Below are 13,880 nucleotides of genomic sequence, written 5' to 3'. Positions count from 1 at the left end.
GGGCTGGGGCATGGGGGATGAGGGTGCAAGTGGCTGAATTTCTCATTCCTTCTGTTTCTAATTTGCATTTAATTAAAAGGAAAAGATGCACAGGCTGCCCCAGGGGGAGTCCAGGTGGAACTAAGTCCTGGCAATGTAGTCCCAGGGAACTGCAATCTGCAAATATGTTTGAGAAGGAGTCTTTGCCAAAGGACCAACGCTGTATTGTCTACCCTTCTTCCAGGAGGTATTTTAAAAACGAAAATGGGAGCCTGCAGTCTCAAAGGGTGAACAAATCCCTTTCTGATCCTGCACTGGTGGGAGTAGGTGTGTGTGGGTGCGTCAGCGGGGAGGGGCAGGGACCTGCATAGTGAGGAGGGGATGGCCTATTTGGTGTAAGGAGAGGAGAACAGAGGCCTTCTTGATTAGGGCCGTCACCCCACGCATGATAAGCAGGATGCGTCTGAAACGGTCATGATGCTTGTTTGAGCATGGCCTCCTGTGCCCCTGCCTCACTGTGCTGCCCAGCCAATCCACCAGTGGGCTCTCCAGGGGCCCAGCCACCCTTTGTCCACATGGGGAGGCTAGAGAAAATGCAGGAGGCCCTGCAGAGTGAGGCACCTGGCTGTTTTCCAGCCCGGATCTGGGGCTGTGTGTCAGTCTCAGCTTCAAGCAGAGGCACCTCCCCTGCGGTGGCAGTGAACTAGTTTCTCTGGGAAACCCATCTCCAGGCCCTCTGACAGCCCGTGGGCGGCTCTGAGCTCCGCCATGCTCACATCAAGAAGTGAAACTTCTGCCAGGACCGGTTTGGCTCAGTGGATAGAGTGTCTACCTTGGTTGCAGGCACATCCCCAGTAGGGGGTGTGCAAGAAGCAGCTGATCGATGATTCTCTCTCATCGATGTTCTAACTCTCTATCCCTCTCTCTTCCTCTCTGTGAAAAATCAATAAAATATATTTAAAAAAGAAAAAAGAAAAAAAAAAAAGAAGTGCAACTTCTATCAAACTTGGTTGCCTTCCCATAGGTGCCCCCAGGAATTAAGATCACAAGATGATTTTGACACTTGGGACTCCATCTATTCCTGGTCTCAAATTGTCACGTAGTCCCTTTCCCTTTAAGAAAGCTCGTGAGCTACTTCAGCGTAGAGATCATGGGGTCTGTGTGGAGCACCCCCCACTGGCATTTGGAACCAGGTGAAACACGGCTGCCTTTGTATGTAAGCTTCCTGGTGACCTTGAGAAGCCCGGGGTGTCCGCTTTGCAGATGTAGAGACTGGGGTGCGGAGAGGATAAGCTGCCTGCTCATGCCCTTCCCTCACCACTGTCAGCGCCCTGCTCTGTCCCTCGCTAGCACAGTATCAACACAAGGAATGCTATTTGCTGCCCCACCATGTCCTTGACAGCTCTCAGACTCGCCCTTCCTGCCAGCCAAGACTGAGCCGTGCACCCATCTGGGATCTGGTACAGCATCAGTACCACTGACTCCTGCAACTCCAGTTAAACCTCTTACCTGTCCCACCACACCCAAGCATCCTCAGCCCTGAGCAGCACCCAGCACAGATGCCTCTGAAGGAAGATGACAACTGTCAGGCAGGACATGAGACCACCCTCTCCAATCTCAGCCTCCACGCTGGCAGGCCACTATTTGCTTGCTCCTTCTCTCAGGCTCTTTGCAGCCAAGCTCAATCATGCCCCTACTCACTTTCTCACCTAAGAAACACCCCTACCTCATTTCTCCTGTGCCCCCTATTGTCTCAGCTTTCTTCCACTCCCCTCCTGTGGTAGATTATATTTCCCCCAAACCGGCTCAGCAATGTTTCTAGTCCCACAAAGTCTAGTGCTACTGGGACTTTGACAAACCTCATCAAGAGATAGTCTACCTTCGCACCCTTTGAACTGAGTGGGACTTTCTTAGTTTCTTTAGGAACATAACATGGCAGAAGAAAAACTGCACCATTTTCAAGGCTAGGTCATAAAAAGTTATATAGTCTCCACCTGCCTCTCTCTCTCAGAGAGCCCAGCCACCATGTTGTAAGGAAGCCCAAGCAGCCATTGGGAGAGGCCTCCTGTTCCAGCCAATAGCCCCAGCTAAGTGCTCAGCCAATAGCTGCCATCAACCACTAGACATGTAAGCGACTTCAGCTTCTAGCCCTTGCCCCCTTGATATCAACAGAGACAGACTATGCTCACCCAGGCCTACTCCAGTTGTAGACCTGTAAGCAAAATAAATTTTTTAAGTCATGATGTTTTGGGGTAGTTTGCTGTGCAGCCATAGTAACTGGAACACCCTAATGGGTTTTTAATCCCAATAATTAATAATAATTGATATATCTCTTTTCTGATTACCTCCCCGTCTTTCTTCACAAGCTTTTAGGCTGGTCTACTGTTTGTTCCAACTGTTATTTTGCGTCTTGGGCAGCAGCAACTAACACGTTTGTTTTTTAGCCTATAAGTGTTTTCAAATGCCGCAAGATCCCTGCCTCTGGCTGCTGCTTAGTACGTATCTTGTAGGATGAAGTCCATAAGACCACAGGGAATAAGACCTTGTGTGTTGTAGTTTTAACAAAGACCATCTTGATCCAGTTTTGAGGCTATGGCTAGAGGCTGGTAAATTCTCCTTCCTGAGCAGCCAATTCAGTTCCCACACCCTCACTTCCGCTGTCAGGCTTTCACATTCATGGCCACTGTACACCTGCCCTACAGTCCCAGGGCCAGGGAACTCAATGAAACCAGGTACAATAGCTCATGGCAGAAGAAAAACTGCATTCTTTCCAAGGCTAGGTCATAAAAAGTGATATGGCTTCCACCTTGCTAGAGACCAGCAATCAAAAGATAGAAATTATGTAAAGGAAGTGAATAGAACTTTTGGAGTTGAAAAGGACAACTGGAAATGAAAAGAAATCACATTTAGACACATCATAATCACACAGACACAAGGGCTAAATCAGCTGAAAGGGAGGGTGTAAACAAGAGAGACATGGAACAGTCTTTCTGGCCAAGGTCCGCTTAGTCTCGTGCTTAGCATTTCGACATGGTTCTTTTTGAAAAGATGTTTCAGTCTTGCCTTCTTCCATGGACCAACAGTTCGAACTCTGCCCCTTATGAGCGCTTCTCTTCCTTTCTCTCCTTCAAGGACCTACTGAGCGAGACCATCCAGACACCACGGTGCTCTGGGTGAGAGCTGTCTTGCTTAGCAGCAGTTGGCTTTGCTTACCTGGTCCAAGCTCTTTGGGAGGTTTGTGTGAGACATGTCTGGGTTGCCTAGCAACAGGGCTCAGATGACAACAATCTGCTGAAATGACAGAGGGATCCACCCCCAAGGTGCTTCTCTTCTTCCTTCAGAGGATGAGGACTGGAGTCTTCAGTTGCCAAGACCAGGCCAGGCCAGAAGCACTTGAGAAGCTCACCTTTCTTAGCTCCTTAGTCACTTTCTGTCCCAGCTTTCTGCTTAGGGTTTATCACAATTAGTAGCTATCTCTTTTGTTTTCTTCTTTATTATATGTTTTCTCACATTGGAACACAAGTTCCTTGAGAGTTGGAATGTTGTCTGTTTTATTCACTTCTGTACCTTTAGCACCTAGATGTGAACCTGTCCTAAGACCATCGGAAAACACAGATATTTACATTACGATTCATTAACAGGAGCAAAATTACAGTTATGAAGTAGCAACGAAAATGATTTTATGGTTGGAGGTCACCACAACATGAGGAACTATATTATAGGGTCGCGGCATTAGGAAGGTTGAGAACCACTGCAGCCACTGCAAAGACAGAAAGAAATCTCACCTCTGTATAGCCAAGCAGCTACAACCCATGACATACATGACCATTGGGGAGACTCCTTGTGGCTGCCTTTATTGGAGAAACACACTTCTCAACCTCCTCCCCTTCCAGGAGCCATCTTTTCAGGCTGAAATCTTCTGATCCTGTGTAGGTATTTGCCACTTAATAATATAGGTGCATATCCATTTCCTCATTCCCTGCCACTGGCATATAACCTGTCCTGTCCCTCAGTGCTCTGGGTCGGCCTGTCACTCCTCTGCTGTGTGAGCTCACCCATGGCGGCTGTAGCATGAGCAGGTGGTATTGAGTTCCCCCAGGGGAGAAGCAGACTCTCAGCCTGATCTGGAAGGACCCCCTATGAAGCAATGCAGGTGATGCAGGGAACTGAGCCCACAGGCATGTTCTTCTATAAATTTCCCTTTTGATTTGGAAACTAGGGTCTGGTTAAGTGTGGCAGCCATCTGCTGGAGGCCCCAGGTCCCCTGGGGTGGGGGGTGGGGGGTGGGTGTGGCTTTTGCTTTATTTTCTTTCTTTTAACTCTGTTCTTTTAAGGGCAGTAAATGTGGCAAGGTAAATATATGGGGGAAACTAATGGAAGGTAAGGATCATTTATTAAGATTTGTCATGTAGAGTTATGCTGGTGCCTTCTCTGTTGGGAAGATTGGTAATTAAGAATCTTCCTGGCAGGGGAGAGGGAGACACCTGTACAGATGGATATTTATGATGCCATTAGGAAGGGAAATTTAAACCCTGTCTTTAGGCAGATAGCGGAGGGTGGAGAGTGTTCTTTATGTTTATTCTCTCTCAATTGCCTTCAGCAACAAATAACCCTTTATGCCAAGTGGCATATTTTAAGATGGCACATTCTGATCCCCTTCAGTGGTGTTTTATGTCCTAGAAGATTGTCTAATTAGTTTTTGCTTATGTAAAGAAGTGAGATTATCTATTTTAAACATATGATACAGAGAAGCGAACCTATCATAAGAGGACAATCAATGAATTTCTATAAGCTGAGCATGTCAGTGTAATCAGACCCTAGAGCCCTCCTTGTCTCCCCCTCCCCCCCCAAGCCTCCTTCTAGTCACAACTCCTACAATGATAACTACTACTACCCTGCCTTCTAACTTCCTATATTAGTTTTGCCTGGTTTATACCTTACTAGAGGCCTGGTGCACAAAATTCATGCATGGGTAGGGTTCCTATGCCTGGCTGGTGATCAGAGCAAATCGAGGCCTTCCGACTACCAGCTGGGGTCTTCCTTCATTCCGTGCTGCCCTATGGTGATCAGTGCACATCATAGCAAGCAATCGAATTGCCGGTCTCCTGGTCGAACTCCTGAGAGGACACTTTGTATATTAGTCTAATATGTGTGTGTGTGTGTGTGTGTGTATACACATACACACACATATATATTAGAGGCCCAGTGCATGAAATTTCGTGCACTGGGTAGGGGGATCCCTCAGCCCTGGTAGTCCAGGATCCCTTGGGGAGCAGGCCTAAGCTGGCAGTCAGACATCCCTCTTGCAGTCCAGGACCCCTTGCTCCTTACCACCCACCTGCAGCGGAGGTGGGAGAGGCTCCTGCCACCACCTTAGCACTGCTTTGGAAGCTGGAGAGGCTTCTGTCAGCACCACTGCGCTCACCAGCTGTGAGCCAGGCTTCTGGCTAAGCGGTGCTCCCCCTGTGGGGGTGCTCTGACCAACTGGGGGCAGCACCTGTGTTGAGCATCTGCCCACTAATGGTCAGTGCACATCATAGCAACCGGTTGTTCCGCTGTTTGGTTGATTTGCATAGTAGGATTTTATTATATAGGATATAGATATGAATGGAATCAGACAGTTTGTAGTTTTCCATCTGGCTTCTTTTACTCAATAGTGTGTTTATGAGATTCACTCATTTTTGTTGATGTATGGTACTTCATTGTGTGAATGTACATCTCCATCTATTTAAACCATTCTATGATTGATGAGCATTTGGGTAGTGTGTGGTTTGTGGGCTATTATGAATAGTAAGGTATACAAACATCTTTGTTCATATCTTTTGGTGAACATATATATGTATTTCTATATACCTATGATATGGTCATTTTTAGTAGATACTGCTCAATGATTTTTCCCAAAATGGTTGAGTTACTATTGGTTTTCTCTTTGATTTTTAAAATTGTGGCAAAATACACATAATATTAAATTTACTACATTAACCATCTTAAGTGTACAGTGAGTTATATTAAATATGTTCATAATATTGTACAACCATCTATCTCCATAATTCTGTCCATTTTGTGAAACTAAAACTCTATACCCATTGAAAAACGACTCTCCATTCCCTCCTCCCTGGACCTGATTTTTTATGTTAATGTTTTTGAAAACCATGATAAACTTTATTATTTATTCTAATAGTTGATTCTGTTGTGTCTTTGTTCATGATACCCTTCCTTTCATTGAAAAGTTTTTAGATCATTGCGTAGGAACACTTTGGCGTTGCTATATGATTTGGTGTGTTCATTATGTAACTTGGATGAGAATTACCTCACTTTTCAGAGTTGCCCACTGATCTAATTAGCACTAAGTAAATCATCCTTTAGGTTTGTGTGAGGAAATAAGCCACACTAAGTATATCCTTTCTTAAAATGTATTTCCTCCAAGTTCTCTGCCATTTTTCAATTTTTCTGTTTGTTTTCTGATTCCCATCGTGCTGCTGTTTTTCTGTGTAGCTGATAAAAAAGTCTCATGTGGGGAAACTGGCATTTACTAAATGCCAGCTCAGTAGGAGGCATTAAACAAGGTACATTACCAGGGGGTGTGGTATACTAAATAAGCATAGCTCATATTTTTTTACTTCTAACTGCTAATTTTAAGTTTTGTAGCTGACTGTTCTCATTATTGGTCCCTTGTAAGTAAAAGAATGTCTGAAGCTCAGTGTCACTAGGTCTATAACCATAGACAAAGCCCACCTTACAAGAAATCCGTGCTCTAGCCTATCATTTCTTTCTTTTTTTTTTTTTTAAAGAAATATATTTTATTGATTTTTTACAGAGAGGAAGAGAGAGGGATAGAGAGTTAGAAACATCGATGAGAGAGAATCGTCGATCAGCTTCCTCTTGCACACCCCCCACTGGGGATGTGCCTGCAACCAAGGTACACGTCCTTGACCGGAATTGAACCTGGGATAGAGCAGGCCAACGCTCTATCCAATGAGCCAAACTGGTTTCGGCATAGTCTCTCATTTCTTACCTTTTCCTTTTTTTGTTGTTTTTGTTTTGTTAATCCTTACCCACGCATATTTTTCCCATTGAATTTTTCTTTCTTTTTAGAGAGAGTGGAAGGGAAGGGAGAGATAATGAAACATCAATGTGAGAGAGACCATCGATTGGTGGCCTCAATCAGGGCCAAGGATGGAGCCTACAACAGAGGTACATCCCCTTGACCAGAATCGAACCCGGGGCCCTATAGTCCAAGGACCAATGTTTCTTGCAGGGCACTTTTGGGATAAAGCCTCTACCACTGGTGAACCGATAGTTCTCTCTCCAATCAGGCGAGGGCTTCTTCATTGTAACTGCAGACTCCTGGTTTCTCAAGGTTAGCTAAGATAATGTAGGTCAAGCCCTTGGCACAATGTTAGACTCTCAGGCATTCGGCTCAGCCTCTCCAGTCCTAAATCCTGCTTGTCCTTCTAGAATGGACTCGTAGACAATACCTAAGGCAACCAACCCACAGACTGGCTGCTTCTTGTGCATCCCCCAAACCAGCCCATGGGAGATAATCTTAAATTACTTGCTCAGACAAGTTTTGGGATAATAGAATGTAATCTCTCCTTTATCCACTCCTTCCAGCCTGTTTTTGTACATTATATAAAGAGAATTGGGTAATACGTATTCTATTATCTGGCTTCTTTCACTCAAAATAGTGTCCATGAGATTCATCTGTTGTAGTTGTGCCTGTAGATTGCTCATTCTCATTGCTTGAATGTACCAAAATTGGTTTATCCATTGTAGTGTGGATGAGCATGTGGATAGGAGCTAGTTTGGCTGTTATGAGTCGTAGGGAATATTTGTCACGGTGTCTAGATAAAGATGTATTTTTGGAATACATTGAGGACATCATTGCAGGTCACAGGATGGATGGATGTTCAGCGTTAGTCGACACTGTAAACCTATTTTCCAAAGTGGTGGCATCAATTTACATTCTCATCAGCAGGGTATGAGCATTTCAGGTTGCTGGTCCTCTCCCTCATTTGCCACACATGCCCTCCCTGCTCCTCGGGCTGCGGGAGGTCCTGTCAGCCCTGCCAGCTTTGGGGTGGGGGTTTCTCAGTGTGGGGGTTTCTCTCTCCAGACTCACTTATAGTTTGTGTTTTGCATCTTTTAAATTTTAGCCACTTTGTGTACTTTGTAGTGGTATCTCGCTGTGTATTTAATTTGCATTATCCAAACGAGTAAACAGGGAGCATCTTTTCAAATGTTTATTAGCCATTGAAGACTTTTATGCAAGAGCATGACTCAGGGACATTTGCATTCCAAGAAATGCTCTCCAGCTTCTGGTGTGGAATAGCTGGGCGAAGAGCAAGGTTCTAAGTGGAGATACGAATGAGGGGCTCATGGCCGTGATCCAGGCAGAAGGTGACAGGAGGTTGGACTAGGGTGCTGGTAGCTCAGATGTGGATGGATTTGCTACTTTAAAGGTAATATTGACAGGACTTGGTAAAGGAATAGGTGCAGGGGCTGAGAGAAGAAAGTATAAAAATTATAACAGTAAAATTTCTGGGGAGCCCACCATCCCTTCCTATCTATATTTAGGTTGCTATCATTATATATTTTTTCTTTAAGATTTTTTTTGTTACGCTCCAAAGACTGCAAAAACACACTTTAATTGGAAAAAAGAAACACCCCGTATAAATGCGTGTTTAAAAAAGACAGTTCATTTGCATATGGTAATTGAAAATGACCTTGCCATTATTCATTTTTTATTTGACTTATTTTCCAGGGTTTGTAAATTTTTAGTTTTCAGATGACTCAGAAATGAAACCAGACAAGGATCTAGATAAATATTTCTTTGGTGGTGAGAGAATTCTCGGAAGCGCAGAGACCTTCAGAGACCGGCTGGAGGAGTCAAGTGTTTCAAGGGGTGTCTTAAGAGCTGCTCTTTCTGGGGTTCATCTCCATGCCAATTTTAGGAAGGATGCAAACCCCATGGGAATCCAAAGGACCACCCGGGATCTTAAGTGCACCCACACTGAGAAACCCCCGCCCCAAAGCTGGCAGGGCTGAGAGGACCTCCCGCGGCCCGAGGAGCAGGGAGGGCATGTGTGGCAAATGAGGGAGAGGACCAGCAACCTGATTCTTGGCCAAAGCTCAACAGGCTTTGGCCATGAGTGGCCATCCCTTCCTCTTATAATTTTTATTCTTTTAGGTAAGTCCAAAATCATCATTTCCTGTTAAGACATGAAGCTCGATCTTAACTGGGACAATGAGTCCTAACCTAGGCTTTCAACAGGGGAAATATGCACCTATGTGACCGTGGGCTTCCACCCAAGACTAGTATGGCAGACAGCCACCATCACGGGAGGTGTCCTGTCCACAGTGTTCATGTTGGACTGGAGGATGTGGCGGGCAGCCCTGCCTATGAACTTTTTCCTTGGGTCCCTTTCCTGGGGGGAGTGCCTGCTTCCCCTGAACTGACTACCTGAGCGCGCCAGCCTAATGGGCTTCATTCAGCTCATGCAGGCTGAGCAGAGGGAAGGATCCTTGGGAGTCTCTTAGCTGTTCCCTGGAATGTTCCTGAGTCATGTTGCGTTTACCATGGCTTAGGGCTCACAGGAGTCCCTGGTGTCTATGAACAGAGTAGCATCATTTTTATGTCCCTGGAACACATTTTTTTCCCATTGACCTGGTTTCTTATGGTAAAGTCCCATGATGCAATGACATCTGTCTCTAACACCCTTAAAGATGGACTTTTTCACTGAGAATGGGAAATGGTACAGTGAGTTCCCACACTTGCATTCTCTCAGGATTTCCTGTTTGATACAGATGCTTTCCTCTAACAATTTCCCAAATATAAAGAGAAGTCAAATGTCAAAATGTCATCTGATGACATTTGTTCTCTAAACAAATCAGTGTACTCTAGTTGTGTCCCTTAAAAAAAATTATATATATATATATATATATATATATATATATATATATATATTTATTTTATTTTATTTTATTTTATTATTATTATTTTTTTTAATTTAATTTAATTTAATTTTTTTTTCAGAGAGGAAGGGAGACTGAGAGAGATAGAAACATCAATAATGAGAGAGAATAATTGATCAGCTACTTCCTGCGCATCCTCCATTGGGGATTGAGCCCACATCTCAGCCATGTGCCCTGATTGGAATCAAACCATGACCTCCTGGTTCGTAAGTCGATGCTCAACCATTGAATCACATCAGTCAGGCCATCAATCTTTTCATTACAGTCTTTAAAATTAACGTCTTGGCTGAAACCGGTTTGACTCAGTGGATAGAGCGTCAGTCTGCGGACTGAAAGGTCCCAGGTTCGATTCCGGTCAAGGGCATGTACATTGGTTGCAGGCACATCCCCGGTGGGGAGTGTGCAGGAGGCAGCTGGTCGATGTTTCTCTCTCATCGATGTTTCTAGCTTTCTATCCCTCTCCCTTCCTCTCTGTGAAAATTCAATAAAATATATTAAAAATAATAACAAAATAAATTAATGTGTTTGTTTAACATGCTTATTTGGGAATTAAAGAAGCATTTAGACCACTGTGAACCACTGTGGCACAGATCACACAATGTACCAACTTTAAGTTCAAAATATCATCACGATTTTCAAATATTACAAAGCATGACATGGAAATGTCAACACTAATAGCAATAGTTTCAGATTATGTAGAAGAGTTTTGTGTTCCCCACCTACCCCCACCAGAGTATCCATCTCTTCATCTGAACAGTAGGGCCGGCTCACACTCTGTCTCATTCTTTCCCTGTCTAATTCTTTCTTTCCTCTTAGTCACAATTTGGATGTTGGACTCGGGCTGTCCTCCAGAAATCCTGGAGCAATTTCTCCCCAAAGACTCGGCTCAGAGTCTGTGAGTTCACCAGGTACACTGTGCCCAGAGCCCAGGAGGACGGCTGTGTGAGTGGGGAGGGAACTGCCTGCTCTCCTGGTTTGTGCTCTGTGGACTTGGCCTCGGAAAGAACTTCACGGTCTGGTGCACTGTTTGAATGTGGCTGTTAAACAGGCTCAATAACCTGATATTAATTTATTTCTCTGATGAGTAAAGAAAAGGAAATATTGTGTGTGTGTGGGGGAAATCCTACCCAATGAGAGAGTCATTTGTACCACAGCTCAAATACCCAATGAAATGAGAATATCTTAGCTTTGCTTTCATAGTATTTACAATGGTGACATCTTAGTTTTGCAGTTATAATCTCGACTCTCTACAATACTGGATTGACACTTGCCATTTGGAATCATAGAATAGGATTTTTATTATATGATTTGTGATATGAAAAAAATTCACAATCTCATCTTTAAAAATTTTTTTAATACTCATCTGAGGATATTTTTCCATTAGTTTTTAAAAAGAGTGAAAGGAAGGGGAGAAAGAAAGAGAGAGGAAAAGAGGGAGAGAGGGGGGGGAGAGAGAGAGAGAGAGAGAGAGAGAGAGACAAAGAGAGAAACATTGATGTGAGAGAGAGACACAATTGGTTGCCTTTGCACATGCCCCAACCAGGGCTGCAACCTAGGTACATGCCCTTCTAGGCCTCTTCAGTCCCGAGGCTGGCACTCTTTCTGCTGAGCCAAACCAGCAAGGGCTCCATAATTTAATATCAACACATTTCTGCTCGAGTGTGGGAAAAGCAGAGTCATTCTTGTCCATTTCCTCTCCCAGCATGCAGATGGGGCCGGCACTGTGATCTAATCACGTCTGTGATTTTCACCGGCTCCTCTGCCACGGCCCCAGGGGACCTGCTGCTGACCGCTGACTGTTCCCTATCAAAGCCGTGTGTGGGTGGGCCTGTGAGAGCAGGCCCTTAATTGTGTAAAAACATTCTTTTTTGCTTCAGATGGGGCTGATGCCCTCACCTCAACCCTTATTTCCCAATTCACAACCCAGCTGCCAAAACAACCTCTTCTCCCGGAGCGTGAAAATCATAGCGTGCGTCTCCCTTCCGTGTGCCACGCAGGTGTCAAGGGCTGAATTATACAAACTTCCAGTCGCAGCACGGAATGTGCAGCCCAGGGAATATGGCCAATAACATGTAACAACTTCATATAGGGCAGATGGTGTCTATTCTCAGCATGGTGATCGATTACATTGGAAGGTATATAAATGCTGAGTCACTATGCTTATACCTGAAACTAATATAATATGTGTATATTAGTTATAATACATTAGTTACACCTGATGTAACTAATGTTGCATGTCAACTATAATTTTAAAAAATGAGTTGGATTGTATTTTGTGGTTTAAATCTAAGTTGAGGTAACTTCTATCACGCTCACACATAATACAGATTTCTCTTTCCTGTTGTGCCCAACTTTTTAAAAACTTTATACAAAAAGATTGCCCAAGATGATATTGAAAAATAATTCCACCCGCCTTACCATTTTGGTTCAGTGGGCAAAGCGTTGGCCTGCAGACTGAAGTGTCCCAGGTTTGATTCCAATTAAGGAATCATGTACCTTGGTTGTGGGCACATACTCAGTGGAGAGTGTGCAGGAGGCAACTGATTGATATTTCTCTCTCATCAGTGTTTCTGACTCTCTGTCCCTCTCCCTTCCTTTCTGTAAAAAATCAATAAAATATATTAAAAAAGGAAAAAGAAAAAGAATGACACCCAAGTTAGAGACGATGGCATAGTGACTGCATATGGTGGGCTCTATGCCACCGGAATTGTCTTTGATACGATGGCTCCTAGAAACTCAAAGGTAATCTGGGTAAAAGAAAAACCATGTTGGTTTGAGAAATGGCTTCCAATCTCATGAGCAAGGCAACTTCTCTGACATTGCATATACAGTCTATCTACATCATGCATATATTTCAGGGTTCCAGTCTAATCAGTCAACACGGAGTCTTTTTGAAAAAATAGAACCATGTAAGTATATTTCATAAGGATATGGTTTCTCTTAATTTTTTAAAATTAGATTACGGCCGGCACCGGTTTGGCTCAGTGGATAGAGCGTCGGCCTGCGGACTGAAAGGTCCCGGGTTCGATTCCGGTCAAGGGCATGTACCTTGGTTGCGGGCACATCCCCAGTAGGGGGTGTGCAAGAGGCAGCTGGTCAATGATTCTCTCTCATTGATGTTTCTGGCTCTCTATCCATCTCCCTTCCTCTCTGTGAAAAATCAATAAAATATATTTTTAAAAAAATTAGATTACGAATTGAGGGAATCCTGGGATGGAGGGTCACATCTATCTTATTTGAAATGGATTTTACCTCGGTATCGATTTCTCTTCTTTGTTTCTAATGCTATTGTGTCCTTAGTGATTGAACATAGCAAGTACCCCTGAAGACTTGATAATTATTCATTGGAAAAATATATGAATACATTGACCAGGCGGCAAGATATGGTGGGAGGAGCATGGGCAATGGAATCAGACAGACCGGATTCCAATTTTGCTTCTGCAACTTATTGGGCTGTTGGGTGACTTTGGGTGAATTTCTTAGGCTCTTTAATGCTCAGCGTTCTCAAGTCTTTAAAAACAGGAGACAGCCTCAGAAAAATGGCAAGAATGATCCTATCTCAAGATATGAGGTTTAAGGGAAATGACTCACCTGGAAGCTTCTGATAGTTTGGAAATGTTTGTCTCTCCCCTCACATCGATCTTCTCTACTTGGTGGAGATTTTGAGCATGTTCAGAGAGGCGAGTGGGTTAGACCCTGAAAGTGTTACATTTAAACAGAAGGACTGTCTTGAAGTTGAGATTGAGGAGCTTTCATTTTTCCCCCAGAAAAGCTTTCATCCTTATTAAACCTATCAATAAGTAGATTTTGGTGGCTTGCTCTTCTCTGTTTCATACTGAGCCTAGCTAGAATATGCTGCCACAAGGGCTGCAAATTTTTTTCCTGTAAAGAACCATATAATAAATATTTTCAGCTTTGTGGGATAT

The sequence above is a fragment of the Pipistrellus hanaki genome, assembly GCF_964339955.1.
Source record: "Pipistrellus hanaki genome assembly, chromosome: 13".
In the NCBI taxonomy this organism is placed as follows: Eukaryota; Metazoa; Chordata; class Mammalia; order Chiroptera; family Vespertilionidae; genus Pipistrellus; species Pipistrellus hanaki.
This window is presented reverse-complemented; position numbering follows the sequence as displayed.